This window comes from Podarcis melisellensis, assembly GCF_964234715.1.
Source record: "Podarcis melisellensis genome assembly, chromosome: 10".
Taxonomy (NCBI): Eukaryota; Metazoa; Chordata; class Lepidosauria; order Squamata; family Lacertidae; genus Podarcis; species Podarcis melisellensis.
Genome location: NC_138542.1, coordinates 22,771,745 through 22,789,772, shown reverse-complemented (window position 1 = coordinate 22,789,772; position 18,028 = coordinate 22,771,745). Strand labels below are relative to the sequence as shown.

Below are 18,028 nucleotides of genomic sequence, written 5' to 3'. Positions count from 1 at the left end.
TTGTAGATGGTATCTGCAAAGTGACGATGGGCCGAGTGGGCATGGGAACTGAACGGACGCCACATCCTTCACAATACTCCCTTCATCTCATGGATGAAGAGGTCAGGCAAGGCATTTTAGAGGAACTTGTTCTTCTCTTGCCTGGGCCACACCTGTTTGCAGAGGCAAGGTGAAAATTCATCACGGCTAGCACCTTTCAGGAGAAGGGAGAGGGCAGGTATAATGTTGGCATCTCCTGAAAATCATTTAACTGAGAGAGGCCCACTGTTTACCTCCAAACCTCAACCTGCCACTTTCCGCCTCTCATTTGCAATGTGTCCATTTGTCTTGCTTTGTAATCTACAGATCATCTCGCTGACAAGAAACCCTCCTTCCCCCAGCCGCTGAAACTCGAAACCTGGAAAATAACATGGCAGGAAACTGTTAATCTCGGGTTTTAAAATATAAGCTGCAACACACAAAGCTTGCCACTGACTGCCCGCCAAGTTCCTGGTGCTTCAGCCTTTTGGACTCCCAGTGTCTGTCACTACCCTGCCAGCGAATATGCCTCATTCTATTGTCCTGCCAGGCAGGGAGAGAAAAAGGGCAACAGTAACTTCATCCTCTATTCATCAGCAAGAGAGGACAGTTTTTTTATGTGCCTTTATTATGGATGCTAATTTCCTAGGGGTAGGCAGCTGTAATGTTTGAATAAAAGCCTTTCGAGAGAGGACGGGGAGCAAAAATGGAACCTATAATTTAGCAACCAGGTGTGTTGCTGAACTTTGGGCCTAAGAGTCGTGATGCATTGTTCTGTATTTATTGAAGGATTGCATGGAATGTGGAAAAACACTGAGTTGGAGAGTTTCTCTGAAAACTACAGTAAATCTTTAGTGGCAGTGCCATCCAATGCGTGTTTACAAAGAAGTAAATTCATCTGTGTTCAATGGGATTGGATATATGCCTAGGATTGGAGACTTACCTATGTCTCTTCCTAAGGTCTTCAGCTGTGTCAAATTTGACTTCCTGGGAGAGCAATACAAAGGTACCTAGAAGCAAGAAATGAATGCACAATGCATTTAGAACAGCAAATTTCAAGGACTCTATTGGAAGTCAGTGGTCACATCCACACCATGGCTTCTCCTAAAGAATCCTGGAAACTGTAGTTTATCCCTCCCAGAACTGCAGCTCCCAGCATCCTTGACAAGCTACAGTTACCACAGTTCTTTGAGCTTTAAATGCATGGTGTGGATGTAACCACCGTATATTAAATGGTCTGTCTTAAATGTAGTCAAGTTACTTAAAGAGAATAATCTGACTCATATTGAAAGTTTCTTCTTTTTAAGATAGCTTCCACACCAGGTTCATTAGCATTGCCGGGGCACTGTTTTTCTGCAATCAACTGGAAGCAAAATTAAATGGGAGTTCTACACTACACAACCCATACCCCCCCCCCAAAAAAAATCCAATTATGCTGTACCCACAGCCCAAATCCACCTTTGTGCTTAAATTATAGCAAAGGCTATGTTTCTCCCAGCTGCTGTCCCTTTAATTACTAGGTTCCACCATGTCTGTTCCAGGCAGCAGTTTCTGCCACTGTAATTAGTTGTTTCTGTCAGCATCACCCTTGAGCCAGTGCCACGGACTGGACTCATCCACTTCAGCCCTGACTGGGCCAGCGAGCTGGGGTAGCATTTCCAGAGACCACCTTCTGCACAGGAACAGGTCAAAGTGCTGTGGACTCACAGCTTAGAGTTGTGAGCACCGGATTCACTCCAACAAGAAGACAGTCGTCGCACAGCAGAGTATAGCAGAGCATAAACGACTCGGAGAGCAGCTCTGGAGAATATCTTCTTTATTCTATCTACAACTATAATACACAACTACATACAGAGCTATTTGAGGTCTAAGCAAAATGAATGCTGAACTGCACTGAGTGTCTGCAGCTGCTCTTAGCAGCAACCTTATCTATACACACAATCTCTCTCTAACACTCAGTCTCTCTCTCTATCCGACACACTGACTGACTCTTTGATGTTAGGCTGGAGTGGAATAAGTAGAGAGCAGAACACCGCCCCTCCTCTCTGGAAAATCACCAGACTCATCAGCAGATTCTTGGATATGGGAGGGGTGAAATCTCCTCAGTTTCCTGTTACTTCCATAGCTGCAGCCTTCCTACTTTGGTCCTTGATTAGTCAGATGGTCCTCTTCCATTTGAGGATGGGGGCTTTATTCTCTGGTTTCATCATTGCGGGCAAAGAAATTGCTCCTTGCTTTTTATTTAACTCTTTGGCCTGATTCATGCAGGGACTTTCTGGTGTTCTTTTCATGTGTTTCTTCCTGCTCTCTGATCTCAGAATCACAGACTCATTCCTATTGTTCATTCATTTATTAACATCCACCAGATTCCATTTGGGAAGGTACACCATTAACAGGACACTAGTGTGATGTAATGCTTAAGAGTGGTGGACTCGTAATCTGGTGAACCGGGTTTGCGTCTCCGCTCCTCCACATGCAGCTGCTGGGTGACCTTGGGCTAGTCACACTTCTCTGAAGTCTCTCAGCCTCACTCACCTCGCAGAGTGTTTGTCATGGGGGAGGAAGGGAAAGGGGAATGTTAGCCGCTTTGAGACTCCTTCAGGTAGTGATAAAGCGGGATATCAAATCCAAACTCCTCCTCCTTCTTCTTCTTCTTCTTCTTCTTCTTCTTCTTCTTCTTCTTCTTCTTCTTCTTCTTCTTTTCATTTGAATGAGCCTCCCTTGTATTGTGGAAGGTGAAGATCAGACTGTCACTCAAACTAAATCGGATATAAATAAAAGTTCAGAAGATGACGCATTCCTGGAGAAGTAAATGGTTCAGAAAGAATGACTCGGGGCAGCCTAAGAGTAGTTATAATGCTTTTTATTATTTAAAAATAATGGAATATGAGCAATGTGCAAGCCAAAAACAAAAACAATAAGTTACTGTTTAAGCTCACTGAAGAAGGAAGTAGGAAGCATGAGAAACTTCAGAAGGAACTGGCATATAAATATCACTTACTGTTACAATGGATGAGTGGAGGAGCCAACATCACAGCTGCAGATGGGATTACAGACAATGCAATGTTTGATGGCGATGTGAAATTTAAAGCACTTTAATTCTAATTGTTAATTATCTCAGGGACCATTTTGTAGCATGCTGGGCCAAGCGGAACAGCATGAATCACTGTCTAGCCTTAATATAAATTATAATGCAGCTCATGTCAATGATGGGATGACATAGACAATTTTATAAAGGCATATCTCCTGGCATTATTTATTTGGGTGTTTCTGACCTACCAAGGCTTTTTTTTAAAAAAAAAAGCTTGGATTGGCTTTCTTTGGACACATTGTATCCTTTTTTAAGGATATACGAGCTCTTGTTATTAACTTTTGTATCATGCTTAGTCTTCATTGCTCAAAGTACATGAGCAAATGTATGCAGCAGATCTTGTCTTTGAGAAGAGCATTGTCTCAACATCGGTTTTTGTATTGAAATTACCTGCCGTGTAGTAAACTCAAGCAGCTGAAGAATATAATTGTAAAGATCCGTTTACACAAACATGGCACTTGTGGTAAGTGAATTAGCTCTCGAATATCGAATGCACAATATATTTTTCCAGCTCATGTCTGGCTTTCATGATGCCTCAAGATGGAAAAAAGAATCTCATCACATAAAAATGTTCATCCGATGACCAGGACAGATCCATTGAGTCATGCATCAGGTGACTCCCAAGTGCAAGATGGTGCCAATACAAAATTTCTGACTCTCCTAACCAGATCTGAGCATGGTCTTTGCCCATTCCTAAATGTTCTTATCTGCTTTTCATTTTACCATCAATCCATCTGTTCAACCTTCCCCTATCTCTTATACTTACTCCTGCTCTGCACTGTATCTCCTGGTAGTGCTCAAATTATAGCAAGGTCAGTGGGAGGCCAACCACTTATTTTTTTGGGGTGCCTACCTTAGCTAACATTCTTAGGGGGCTATGGGGGTTCATGACCTTTCAGAAATGGGTAGGGGGCTGGCAAGTGGGGTTTATGGATTTTTAATTTGAGAACTGTATCCTAGTGCTCAGTTTGCTTTGCCCCTGAAGTCTTCCTCTTCACTAAGATTATTAAGTAGGGTTGCCATCTCTCTCTCTCTCTTTTTATTGGTCTTACTCCCATGTATTTAGCAGCAGCCAGCCTGATGTACAGAAATATAGCAGATTATTTCCATGCTGGAACAATTGTCACCTGATAAATTTATGCTGGATGCCGAATCATGTATGATGCACCTAAAGCACAGATCCATGCAGGAGCATAATTTTCTTAACTACAGTTATTCACTGAACAATTACTCCTTCTGGTAGCAAATTCAAGCTGTGAGTGCTGATAGACATGGATCTAGAACAGGGCCACTGAGAAATAAAAGGGCAGTATCAGCATGCATTGGGGGAACCACAAGATTTGTGAAAGTAGGGGGAGATAAGGGGGGCACTCCCAAAAAAAAACCATTTTAATGAGGACTAGGCATGCTTAGTAGCCACAGAATGTTGAGTGTCTGTCAGAAAATAAAACAGAAAACAAGGGATGTGGGATTGGATTGCCTTATTTGAGCCTCTTGTCTAATAGCTTCCATTGTCCCATAGAAGGGCATTGCCATGTCCTGCCCCAAATAGACTCGGAGCTCCCAGGAAAGCAGGCTATAGTTGCAGTCCTCTGAGCCAAGAGGCATAGCAGCCAATGTAGAAGAGTTACTTTCGTCAAGGTCAGGTTTCCGTAGGCAATGCGAAGGTAAGCTTGGGCAAAGTGAAGTCTTGATCACAAGGCCCAGACTGTTTTGCAGAGGAGAATAAGGTAGAATTAGGCAGCACTGATCAGGACCTTGGACAGATCACCAGTTGAATGTTTCTCACCTATAACAATGGGAGCTGTTGCTTCAGCAAGGGTACAAAGATCTTTTGAGACCAGCCTTGTAGTATGGTTGGCTCTGCTTCCACTGTTAAGAGTATTAAAGTTTCTGGTTATAATGCAAGGGCCATAGGGAGAGAGTCTTCTGAAACTGGTGAGTCCGGTTAAGCCACATCTTCTAATCTGGAAGGACCAAGTAGGGGGAATGAAGACCCCTTGCCCAGGTTGTTGTTTTTTTTTGAGCAATCATATCTATCTTGGTCCACAGTTAGCTGCTACAAACACACATTCCTACAAGTTGCTTTCTTTTCATGGGTAGTTGGTTGTAATCATACATAACTGGACCATAGATTAGCAGGGTTCAGGAAGCTTCATCATTTCTCAAGGATAGTGATAAACAGGAGGACCCACCAGTGGATCATAGGCCAGTTTCTCAAGGAAGGAGAAAGACAGAGGCAGAACCATACCAAAAAACAAACAAAGGGGAGGCTAGTCTTAATCTGGTATTAGTACCTTACTATAAAAAGTGGGATGTTTTTTGATAAAATACAGTGTTGCTTTTAAGCTTGAGGCTTACACCTGCCTCTTCCTTTGTTTTTCTCCAGTCTCTGGTGGTTCCCTAGTGCCTGCTAGTTGCTGAGATTCAGGCTATAGTTATATTATGTGGACCTATTTATTGGTCAAATGTAACGAAGTGCTATGCTATATTCTTAAGCTAGTGTGCACGCTCACACTCACTTAACACCATTCAGGTATGCCTTAACCATGAAGTGATCTTGAGTATTCACTCTTGCTTTATATATTGCCAGGAGCTGCTAGGAACCTTTGGCTGTGTTTGTGGTTGCCCCTCCCACCCCCACCAATATATCAGAACAGTGACTTGGAACAACTTTCATCAGGGAAGTCCTTTCAAGTTCGGGACTGGCACCCACCCATCCAAGCTGGTCATTGAGCCCTCCTGGACAGGAAGTTTTGTAAAGGGCTTCCTGTCTGGGCTGGGAGTTTGCCTGAGCAACGAGGTCTTCCTGGCTCCAGTAAGTTTTTCTGTTCTGACTCCATGGCTCAACTGCTAATTTCTGGCTCACTTCAGGCTGCCGTCCGTGGCTCAACCCTGACCCAAATTTTTAAATTGGTAGAGCTAGGCTGCGCACACACTATATCTTTAAAGCACATTTGAAGCACATTCTTTCCCTCAAAGAATTTTGGGCACTTCACACCCTACAGAGTTGCAATTCGCAGCAATCCTTTACAGACTTCACTATACAGAAATTCTTTGAGGGGGTAAATGTGCTCAGCCTGTGCTTTATATAGTGTGTGTACACAGCCTACTATTTCTGCAATAGAAGAAATGAATTCTTAGATGCACATATACATTGAACATTTTTACATGGCAGGCCACAAGTTATTTAGATTAAAACCGCATATTGAGTTCTATAGCAAGCTAGACCTTGGGTCATGGGGTAGCTCAAAAAACTTTTTTTAAAAAAATCACACCCAAGCCAATGATATTTTTAAAGATATAATCTGAGCAGATAGTTTTGCAGAGCCCCATGGCTTGAAATATTCCGTAGTCAAAGAGATGCAGTTGTCATTCTACATTAATGCTTCCCTTGTTACTGCGCAGGGAGAGTTATTCTCACTGCAAAGCCATTCTTATGAGCCTCAGAGTCTCTGCCATTCTCCCCTGCTTCCATGGGCAACCTTTAAATTGACAAGGTTCGTTTTCTTGTCTCTGAAGACTTAAGTTTTGAAACAAATCAGCCAGCAGTGGAAGAGGTCCAAATGCTTCCTTGTTAATAGAGTCTGAGAAGTCTGCTCCCAGGATAGTAAGCTTGTCTTTAAGATTCATTACAGCTTGACCATGTAACTTGCTGACTGCGCTCACACAGCAATTCGTAAAGTGATCAGAACATATTCGGTCCCTATGCAAAAGACACCTGAATGGCTTGAACAGGTTTTTGGAGTTTTTTACCTGACTCAAGTTCTAGTGCAGGGAAGCTGTAGCAGTTCTTTCTCTCTTCCCCCACGTGGGTTGCACAAGGTTGCAAACTATATCTCAGTCATGTGCTTTCAGCATTGTGACACCAATTCTCTAGAATTCCCTTTCCTTAGAAGTGAAACAAGCTCCAACATTGTTAGGGATTTCATTGTTGGTTTGGAAGCCTCCCTTTGCTCCCAAGCCTCCTCAAGTTAGTCTATCTTATCTTTGCCTTTTTAAATTCTTGCTGGTTTTGAAGTTTTTTTTTTAAAAAAAGATATAATAATACTGTTTTATATCTGAACACCACTCATATATTCTGAAAATCAAGCAATCAGTGTGGAACTTTACTTGGTATGGATCTGCCAAAAACTCCTTACAATGTTCTCTCTCACTCCATCTTATAGCCCAAATCCTCAGCAGAGGTGTAACTCCATGACATTATCTTGCCAGACCAACTGGGGATTGAGAGAGTTTACAGCAAAGTACCGTAACTTTAGCTGCAACTGCTAAGCAGCACTGGATAATGAAGTTGCCTGCTGTAACCAAAAAAAAGGGCGGTTCCCCAGAAGAAGGAAGAGGAGGAAGAGAAAGTCCCACTTAATTAAAGTAGAATCCACGTGTAAGGCTGCAATTTGGAATCGAATCTTTCAAGACCAGTCCCATCCACTTTACTAAGCCTCGTCAGGATTCGGTCTTGAGGAACAGGGACTATTTTCAGGTGACACCATGTGTGCCCAGGAGGGTGACCAAGGGTCTGGAAACCAAGCCTTATGAAGAATGGTTAAGGGAGTTAGGTATGTTTAGCTTGGAGAAGAGAAGACTAAGAAGTGATGTGATATCTTCAAATATCTGAAGGGTTGTCCATGGAAGATGGAGCAAGCTTGTTTTCTGCTGCTCCAGAGGGTAGGACCCAAACCACTGGATTCAAATAACAAAAAAGTAGATTCTGGTTAAACATTAGGAATATATGAGCGTTTCCGAAGAGGCAGCGAGGGCGTCAAAGGCAACGATGAGCACCCCTGGGGGGCTAGTTACCAACCGCGGACGGCGTTTCAAATGGGCCATTGAGTTGAGTGGTCCAGGCAGTGGGAGCAGAGGCCGGAGTGATCGGAGCGGTGGCCAGGGAGACACCCTCTATCCCATCGGCTACTCAGACAAGCAGGTGCCAGACACAAGTGTCCAGGAAACGGATCACATCCTAGTAGAAAAGCGCTGCTGGGATATCGCTCTAGGCCCCCTGAAGCAAATCCCTATGAACTTATTTATCATGTACATGGCAGGCAACACAATCTCCATCTTCCCCACTATGATGGTCTGTATGATGGCCTGGAGGCCCATCCAAGCACTCATGTCCATCTCTGCCACCTTCAAGTTACTTGAGAGTTCAAGCCAGAAGTTCCTGCAGGGCCTGGTATACCTAATTGGCAACCTTTTAGGGTTGGCCTTGGCGGTTTACAAATGCCAATCAATGGGGCTGCTGCCAACTCACGCCTCTGATTGGCTAGCTTTTATTGAGCCACCTGAGCGCATGGAATTCACGGGTGGGGGTCTAGTGTTATGACCCAACCCAGTTCCAGAAACCAACTGCTGCTTTAGATGTCTGGATTGCTACCGTAGAATACTCATCTGCCATCGCTCCTGGTAAGACTGCTGGGTCCTAATTACGTGGTGGTGCTATGTGGAATAACAGATGAAGATGCAGACAGAATGTGAAAGACTGATGTTCTCTGCCGAGGGAGGAGCAGAAGGCTTATCCTGACATGCTCTTTTCACCTTCCCCGTTGTGGTGAAAGCAGAATAAAAGTGTTATGCAAAAAAAACAACAAAAAAAACATTAGGAATATATTTCTTACCATGGATTGGGCAACCTCAAAGGGGGTGGACTCTCAATGATTGGATATTTTCTAAGCAGAGGTTGAAGGGCCATCTGTCTGGGATTATTTAGCAGTAATTCCTACATACCAAGGGGTTGGACTAGTTGGTTTTTGGGGTCACTTCCAAACCCACAATTTTATTATACTGTTATTCTATTATTGTAATTCTACAAGCATACTGAACTTTAATAGAGGGACCTGGGACATACGATAAAACCCAATATTCGGGATGAATTATGGATTAAAAATATAAAATTCATGGCTTGCTTCCTTACAAGGGAAAATCTTATGAAAATGTACTATAGATGGTACTTGACCCCTGTAAAACTAGCAAAAATAAATAAATTATATAATAACAAGTGCTGGAGATGTAAGGAACAGATAGGAACATACTACCATATGTGGTGGTCCTGTCTAGAGATACAAAGATTTTGGAATATGATTTAAGAAGAGATAAAGAGATTGATAAAAACTACATTTAGCAAGAAACCAGAAGAATTTTTACTAGGAATTGTTTCAGATAATATTCCCAAAAACAAAACCAGGTTATTTATGTATGCGACGTCAGCAGCAAGGTTTATAGTGGCAAAACACTGGAAAGATAAAAATACACCCACTAAAGATGAATGGGTAGTCAAATTGTGTGAGTACTTGGAGCTTGCAAAGCTGACAGATGCAATAAGAGATAAACCTAAAAAGATGGTGAAAGAAGAATGGGAATGTTTAAATAATTATCTAGGGGATAAGGATTCATCAATAAAGGTTATGTTTAGAATGATACCGCATTGGGAAATGTTGCCTGATACCAAGATGAGGGATTCTATGGAATGCAGACAGAGAGAAAAGATAAGAATAATGATCTGTTGTGACCTTGACGGAAGCGTACAATAGACGAGCCTTCTTGTGTTTTGGCTCATCCCCCCCCCTTCTTTTCTTCCTTCTCCTTCTTCTTTCCTCTTTCTTTTTTCTTTCCCATAATGGCTTATGTTCTATGCCATGTACTTTGGTAGTTTTTGTAGTTTTTTAGCCTTTTCCATTATTATTATCAAGGATTTTTCTTTTGTAATTTTGGTTGTTTATATTTATCTGCATTTGTTTAAAGCAAAAAAAAAAAAGAGGGCCTTGGCCATTAAAAAGATAAGGCCATTTCCTTTTTTTATGTAAAATGGAGACTTGTGGGGACAACAAACCACTTACAAATCTACTAGAGATGGATTTCGCACCTATAAAGCACCATTCCTATTTATATGCTTGTATAGTTTGTCATAGCAAAGATCTTGTTGTTACAGTACGTCGGCCGCCAGGTGGCAGTCCCCACAGTGCCGTTCCTTAAGTCATCTGAAACACAATAAACGTGTTACCTCGCCAAGAAAAATGTTATTGCATTATCCTTTCCGCAAAGATTAGTTTTTTCTGAGTGCCTGCGGAAGTTTTCGAGGTTCCCGTACCTTTATGTAGCTCACCAGAGCTACACTGTGTATTTTCTTTCCTTAATAGTTCCATGTGGTTCCTTGTTAAGCTTATTGCAGATTTTCCTCGTGGTTGTCATGGGACCAGTTCCAAAAACCTTTGAGGGGACGTGCACTTTCTCTTCCCTTTTACATTCATAGAAGGGTACAGTCCCCAGGGGGGCGTTGACAAAAAGATGGCATTTCCGTATCTTGTGAATTTGTTTGTGGCTCCTTTCTAAATGAAAAGAGGGTGAAAGAACTGTAAAGGTGATAGCAGGAATTCTACACATTTTCTTTCTTTGGTCCTGGTATTTGGCAGCAGACAAACCAATGGATGCCATGGATGCCACTCCATAAGTGGTGTGGTATGTGTGAAAAACAGAAGGCGAGACTTCACTCTTGTGTCGATGAAGGACCAATGAACATATTGTGGCTGCCATATAGAGATGGCTCTAAACTGCTACACATGGAGCTATGTCACTAGATTAGTGTATCATATGAAAGCAATGTCCAACCATATGAACTTGGTGCCTTGCAACACACACACCCCATTTAATGTTCTGGAAAAGTTGTGTTACCATAAGGGCATCTTTTTGCAAATCGGTAGCTTTTGTGTCATTTTCTTTGCTGGGTCCAATCTACTGAGTGCACATAGTTGCATAAAGTATAGTAAGAATGAGGGAGGAAATAAACTGTCACTTCTGTAGCAGGGAGCATCTCTAAGAAAGTAGGAGGAAAGAGGAGGAAGGACCTGAGAGATCACAACCACTCCCAGGTCCAGCCCTACCATTAGACAGAGTGAAGCAGACACACCAGGCAGCTGGTTGGATGTGTCATGCAAGGGCGGCAAATGGTTAGTTAGTTATCTGGTTTCAGTGGCGTAGCGTGGGGGGTGCAGGGGGGCCAGCCGCACCGGGCGCAACACCTGGGGGTTAGGGGGCGCAAATCCACGGGTTAGGGGGCGCAAATCCACGGGTTAGGGGGCGCAAATTACTTGCCTTGCCCCGGGTGCTGACAACCCACGCTACGCCACTGTCTGGTTTTATTTAGTTTGTTTATTTATTTATTTCATTTATGTTCAACTTTTTTTCTCTCCAAGGAGCTCAAGGTGGCACACATGGTTCTCCCATTCCTCATTTAATGATCACAACAACCCTGTGATGTAGGTCAAGTTGAGAGGCAGTGAGTGGTTCAAGGTCACCCAATACGCTTTGCAGCCAAGTTGGAATTTGAACCTTGGTCCTAGTCCAAAACGCCATATATTTCATTGTATTTTTACTCCCAAGAAAATGCACATGGGGTTTTCTTGTGGCGCTCAGTAAAATGTCATCACCACACATATGCACCATCACACATCATCTGGTATACCCACAGTCAAGCGACATGTCATTTTATGCTAGGGCGGTTTCTTTACCACATCATCTATGGCTCAGGAAACCTCTGGTGAAATGGTGAGGCTGCTACTTGGATGAGAATAACATTGTGTGGATGACACACACAAAATGCATGCCTGGGATGCATCAAACCCACTTCAAACTTCTGACATTGTTTCCACCGTTTAATGGGCTCTGTAGGCTTTTTCAATAAGTGAAGCATGCTTGTGAACACATTTTGCTCAGTCCAAGAACAGTGGATTGTTCAAACATTGCTTTCCGTGGCACATGGAAAGCAATGTTTTGTGGCTTGTTTTGACTCAGCCTGCTGCTTGTAGGCTCTGTATATAAACTGGAATTCTATTATCAAGCCACAGGGACACTGCTTAGGTTGCAGACATTTTACATAGGTTACAAGATTATTGTAAGCAATCCATCATTATGATGATCCCTGCCTTTCATAGAACTTGTCAATTTGTCCTTGACAGAACATGAAAATGTCCCCTATATATCTCCCGCCTCTACTTGAACATATTGACTACAATCTTGCACTGGTGGGGAGGGAGGAGGAGGAGATATGTAGCACCCAAAAATAGAGGATGTTGATCTGCATAAAATGTACACCTGTGAATTCATATGTATAGGAACAAATTTAGTACATATATACATATACACGTGACATTAGCCACAATCCACATTTGTCCTGCCGTTCCTTGAGAAATACTGCTGTTTGTTGCATTTTTCCTCCAACTAGTTTCCCTCGTATTTGAAAATGTGAGACATGCTCGCTTTGTAGTTAAGCTGAGGTGTGGTGTGTACATTTGAGACAGCTGTTGCACATGCACAGAGCAAAGTGCATACACAGTTTCAGGGGGGTTGCAGGTGCAGGGAAATCAAACAGGTTTGGTGGATGGGGGGGGTGAAGACATCTCTGTCATCTCTCTGGTGTGTACAGAAACATGCAAAAGTGACTTCAAATGCTGGGTTGAGGTGGACGACCTCACTGCATTTTAAGCCACTAATGTGTATATTTCCTTAGTTTGCTTCCCTGGTGCTAACAGTTGGCGGGCAACTTCTGGTAGTTTTTAATCATTAAACTGGACTTGGACCAGAGAGCCATTCAAACACAGGGTGGCTTCAAAGAGAGGACTAACCTCTCTGAAGTAGGGCATGAGGCCACCCTAAAACAGAGTTGAGTGCCAGATGGTGTGCAGGATCCCATAAGTGACCTTTAACTGCAGATTGTAAGCCTGTCTGTTTCACTTAGGATGTTCTGTTAAGAGCCATGTATGCTTATACAATAGAAGTTATAATAATTCTGCACAGAGCTCTGAAATGTATCTTGTTTGATGAATATAAAAGCCTCTCCCTGAAAGCAGGCTGTGTTTTCTGACCCTGTTTTCTTATGTTTTCATAACCTTCCTTTGTACCAATCAGTGCTACAAAGATGAAACATGAGGACTTTCTCATGAGAAATTATTTCCTCGCTCATCCTGTGCACGGTGGAAAGTTTGCCAAGTCTTCGGAGATTCCGTGCTCCTGAAGACTCAGTGCTGGCAAACAGACAACATTTGCATTTGTTACTCTTAACAATGTGCAAGCCTTGACACATAATGGAGCAACACCTTGATGTAACTTGAGGACAGGAAGACAAAATCCATAGATGACTGGTCAACATGTAATGCTGCCAAAATACAGCAGCAGCAAGTAACAAGGAAGGCACATTAATGTTCCGTCCAAACGTTCTTCAGCCTCTGGGGGCTCCAAAAGCCTCTGTAGTCTTTGCCATCTTTTGGCAAGCAACAAAAGAAATGTTTTTTTGTTCAGCGAACCCCTTTCCCCTTTTGCTCATCTGCATATATATTGGCTTTGCCACCTGGTGGTAAGCAAGGCAAACTGCACACTTGTAGACTGAACAGTTTGGAATTATTTGTGTGTTATGGCGATCCAAAGAGCTGGCATCAGTTGCTGTGCAATCTGAGGTGATTTCTGTGCGGCAACACATGAGGAGAGACCTTGGAGACACCTCAGCCAAATACTGTAGTTGCTGATTAGCAAAGTGTCATTTGCTGTAACCTTGAAGGAGGAAAAGAAATGAGTGTCCCAAATACCACAACCAATGTACTTCATGGTAAATCAGGGGCCACCAGCCATTTGTTTTTTGTTTTTTTTATAAATATTTATTGGAGTTTTTAATAAAAGAAATACAAAAATAATAAACAACGTTACTTTGTTTTTGCAAAATTTCATAACATCTTTAGACTTCCTCACATCCCCCGCTCCCACTTACATCATTAATAAGTTTTTGTCAAGCAAATTATCATCTTATTTTCAATTTTATAACCACTTATTTAAATACAATAAAATAATTCTCCTACAAATTTTGTTTCTCTTAATCTCTCTTATCATCAAATTCTGATCCAATTTAGTGATGGCCAATTATTTATAACCAAGCATCCTTCTTAACATTCCACTAAATCACAATGTTTCTGTAGATAAATCTTGAATTTCTTCCAATCTTCTTCGATCCTTTCTTCTCCCAGGTCTCGGATTCTGCCAGTCATCTCCGCCAGTTGCATATAGTCCATCAGTTGCGTCTGCCATTCTTCCATTTGGGGCCAGTGGCCACCTTTTGAATGTTGAGAAAGTAGTGCAGGTGCCAGTTACAAAATGGCTGCCATGGGGACAGGGCACAATGCAAAATGGCAGCCACTTCTATATAAGAACAGAAAAAGAGACAGGAACATGAAATGGTATCACTGTTTTAGTCTGTGAGGTACAGAGGTATGTGGCAGAGAGATATTTCTAAACACTCTTTGCCATTACTGAATTTTTGGCGCTCCAGGTGGGATTGAGAGAGACTCTTGATCTGAAAGGCTGGAGAGATGTTGCCAGTCAGTGAAGAGAATATTGATCTAGAGATAGACCAATGTAATGGTCTGGGTCACTCTAAAGGGGCTTCTTATGATCCTATGAGTAGAAAAAGATCGGATAATAACACAAATATTTCAGGTTGGTTTTTTCATAAGGGGTAGTATATGATCTTTACTCAGCAAGTCAAAGGTTTGGGTATGTGGTGTGGATGTGGAGCATGTTTTGAACCTATCGGGAATCTGTGTAATTGAATTAAGCAGTGTATTTTCTGAGCTGCGTGGTCCTATATAAATGTGTTTTGATGTGTTACAGTTCTGCTTTTGGTTACCATTATAGCAAAGCATTTCTCCTTTGCAATTATTATTTGAATTGTTTTGTGATCCTTTCCGTTTGGCTCTTATGTACTTTGTGTAATTGCTTTTCTTATTTTGAAGGAAACATGATTTGTTGTAGCCACTACTGTTGTCGTTTGCTCTTGACTGCAAGCATGTTTGTGGAAGAGCACAGTATACAAATATTTGTTCGGCTCAAAATTCCTCTTATCATTCTTTCATTCACTCTTCCACCTCTCTACACTATGCCCCAAACAAACAAATAAAGGTTTGGATTTATTTGTCAATGGGGTCTAGGTGTAGTAGAGCACCTAAGAAGTAATTGCCTTACAAAGCACATTGTCAGTATTTGCTTATAGTTCCCTGGGGTGTTTAAATTCCCATCTGGACAGTGGCTTGTGCCAAATTCTGTAGGCACCCGAGCTCATCTTAGTGTGATTGTTGGAAAAAATGCACGTTCCATGACTGAACGCTAGAAGATGATGGGTCCAAGTGTCTGTTCATATGACACATTTGTCATTCCTGTGAATGATTCTGTCTGTCCTTAAACACATCCCAGTATGACAAAAATGTAATGTGACAATCAGAGAATCCAAAACATAGCCCACTCTTGCCAACTGACTCACAGTGCAAGATGTGCCCCTCACAACCGGGTCGTGAAATGAACAGCTAAGCTGCTTCGTTTGAAAGGATGAATTGAGACAGAAGAGCCTGGAATATCTTTGGCTATGTCTGTCTGTAAACCAGATTTGATTGTTGTCAACGGAGAGCAGACGACCGTCATGGATGTTGCCATCATGGCCGAGCAATCAATGGAGAGTGTGGGGCTGGCTGCAGAAAGGACAGAAATATGGGAGACGATGACCAACAAGGCAACTGAAGACTTTGTAAAGAACTAAACTAAACATGTCCAAATGGCCCGAATATAAATGGCCATATACCTTTGTATCTGTTACAGCATTGCTTTGCCTTACAAGACTGTCTTTATCAGACCTCTCATTATTGTGGCCAGGGACAGTCCACCCTGTTTGACCTCCTGAGGCAAAACAGGAAGGTGCTGCCCTCACAAGATCTCGCTGCAACCCAGAAGCCACAGCTTCTCTTCACTTGTGGGGGCCCTCGGGTGGGGGGGCCCAAACCCGCAGAGGCAACTCTTGGATTCTGCCACCTGAGGTGGCTGCCTCAGTCTGCCTCATTGACAAGGCAACTTTAAAAAGAGTGTTGTTGTGAAAAGTTGCTGCTGGGCAAAAGCATAGTTCCATAAAATTTGGGCTGTTTCAATGTTAGGGAAACCAATGGGGTTATGCATTCAACGCACAAGTGCGCAGGCCACCCCTGTAATATGGTTCACATGTTTGATTTGTCCACACAAGTGAGTGGTCAAGGATTGTCACAGAGCCTAACTGTCATTAGTCACACAGTCCAAAGTTGGAGTCGACTCTAGCAAAAACGCGATCTCCACAGACTTGGCTGAGTGTCAGGCCTAATGAGCATAGCATTAGTTCCCTGCGGGTCTTACTCCATGAAATCAGCTTCCGACACCTCCTTTTTCCAGTCTTCTCCCTCTAACCACTCATTGTTGTCCCACCACACTCCCCGGGCTTTGAGCCTTCATCCCTTGGGGGTTCCCTAGCTGGTTCCTCCCATCATTCCCCTGTGCCCGACCAGTCCATGACAAGGATTGGAGGACTTCAGCCCATACCTAAATTGGAATATTTATGTAACTGGACACATCCTTCTTGCTTTATTAAGCATTTATAGCTTTAAACCTAGTAGGGGGAGGAATTTAACAAGCACACATTCCCATTAAACCGATTTGTAAACATTTCATTGTTGGCTTTTAATCTGATTATTGATTTCATCTCTGTCAGCCATTCTTCTCTGGTGTGGCCATTATACAGTTAAGTTTTTGTTTGCTTTTACCGACACAATTATACTTGTGCTTTTAGCAGAAAATGCCACAATTATTTAACAAAGGTATTTGGCTTGAGGACAAGCGATGTGTTTATTTAAATTGTATCCATTAATAAGGAAGGCCTTTAGAAAAAGCAAAGGAAGAAGATTACACAGCAAGATTAACTGCTAAATAGGTTAATTTTTCTATTGTGTTTTTTCCCCCCTTTACAAGCATACACATTTTTCACAATGCTCTTTGACTTGAAAGAGCTTTCACTTGCAAAGATAAACAAACTCATATAAGAGCAGGCAGTCAGTGCATTAAACTGAAAAGAAAATTAATTGTGCAGGTGCTATTACAGCACACAAGGTGGGAAGGTGGGTGTTTATCAGGCAACTCAGTTTCCTCCCTCACACACATGCCAACAGAGCTGTGACAGAAGAAGAAGAAGAAGAAGAAGAAGAAGAAGAAGAAGAAGAGGAGGAGGAGGAGGAGGAGGAGGAGGAGGAGGAGGAGGAGGAGGAGGAGGAGGAGGAGGCAGTGGTGGTGCTTAATGCTCCGGCACCAGGGGGGGGAGAGCAGGCGTGGCGTGCATCCTGGGGGCAGGGTGCACCGCCTGCTGGGTCAGGGCGTCCAGCGCAGGGGGGGCAGCTGCTGTGGCACCCTGCCAGGATTGTGCTGCCGGGGGTGGTGCGCTCCCACCGCAATCCTCTTCCTCCACCAATGGGAGGGGAAGGAGGAGGAGTTGTTTGGATTTGATATCCCACTTTATCACTACCCTAAGGAGTCTCAAAAAAGGGACGCAGGTGGAGCTGTGGGTTAAACCACAAAGCCTAGGACTTGCCGATCAGAAGGTCGGCGGTTCGAATCCCCGCAACAGGGTGAGCTCCTGTTGCTCGGTCCCTGTTCCTGCCAACCTAGCAGTTCGAAAGCACGTCAAAGTGCAAGTAGATAAATAGGCGGGGAGGTAAATGGCGTTTCCGTACACTGCTCTGGTTCGCCAGAAGTGGCTTAGTCATGCTGGCCACATGACCCGGAAGCTGTACGCTGGCTCCCTCGGCCAGTAAAGCGAGATGAGCGCCACAACCTCAGAGTCAGTCACGACTGGACCTAATGGTCAGGGGTCCCTTTACCTTAACCTCAAAGCGGAGTCTCAAAGCGGTCTATACATTTCTACGCAGAAGTAAGTCCCACTGAGCTCCATTAGCCTTCCTAGAAACATAGGATGCTGCCTTATACTGAGTCAGACCATTGGTCTATCATGCTCAGTATTGTCTACACCGGTGTTTCCCAAACTTGGGTCTCCAGCTGTTTTCGGACTACAATTCCCATCATCCTTGACCACTGGATTTG

General features: G+C 43.1%; 1 pseudogene across 1 annotated transcript; it reads left to right on the top strand.

The window, feature by feature from the left end:
- Positions 1-7,849: 7,849 nt before the first annotated feature.
- Positions 7,850-8,700, top strand: LOC309379656 (ER membrane protein complex subunit 4 pseudogene; annotated as a pseudogene). The gene has a single exon. The product of its transcript is annotated as an ER membrane protein complex subunit 4 pseudogene (transcript).
- The last annotated feature ends 9,328 nt before the right edge of the window (positions 8,701-18,028 follow it).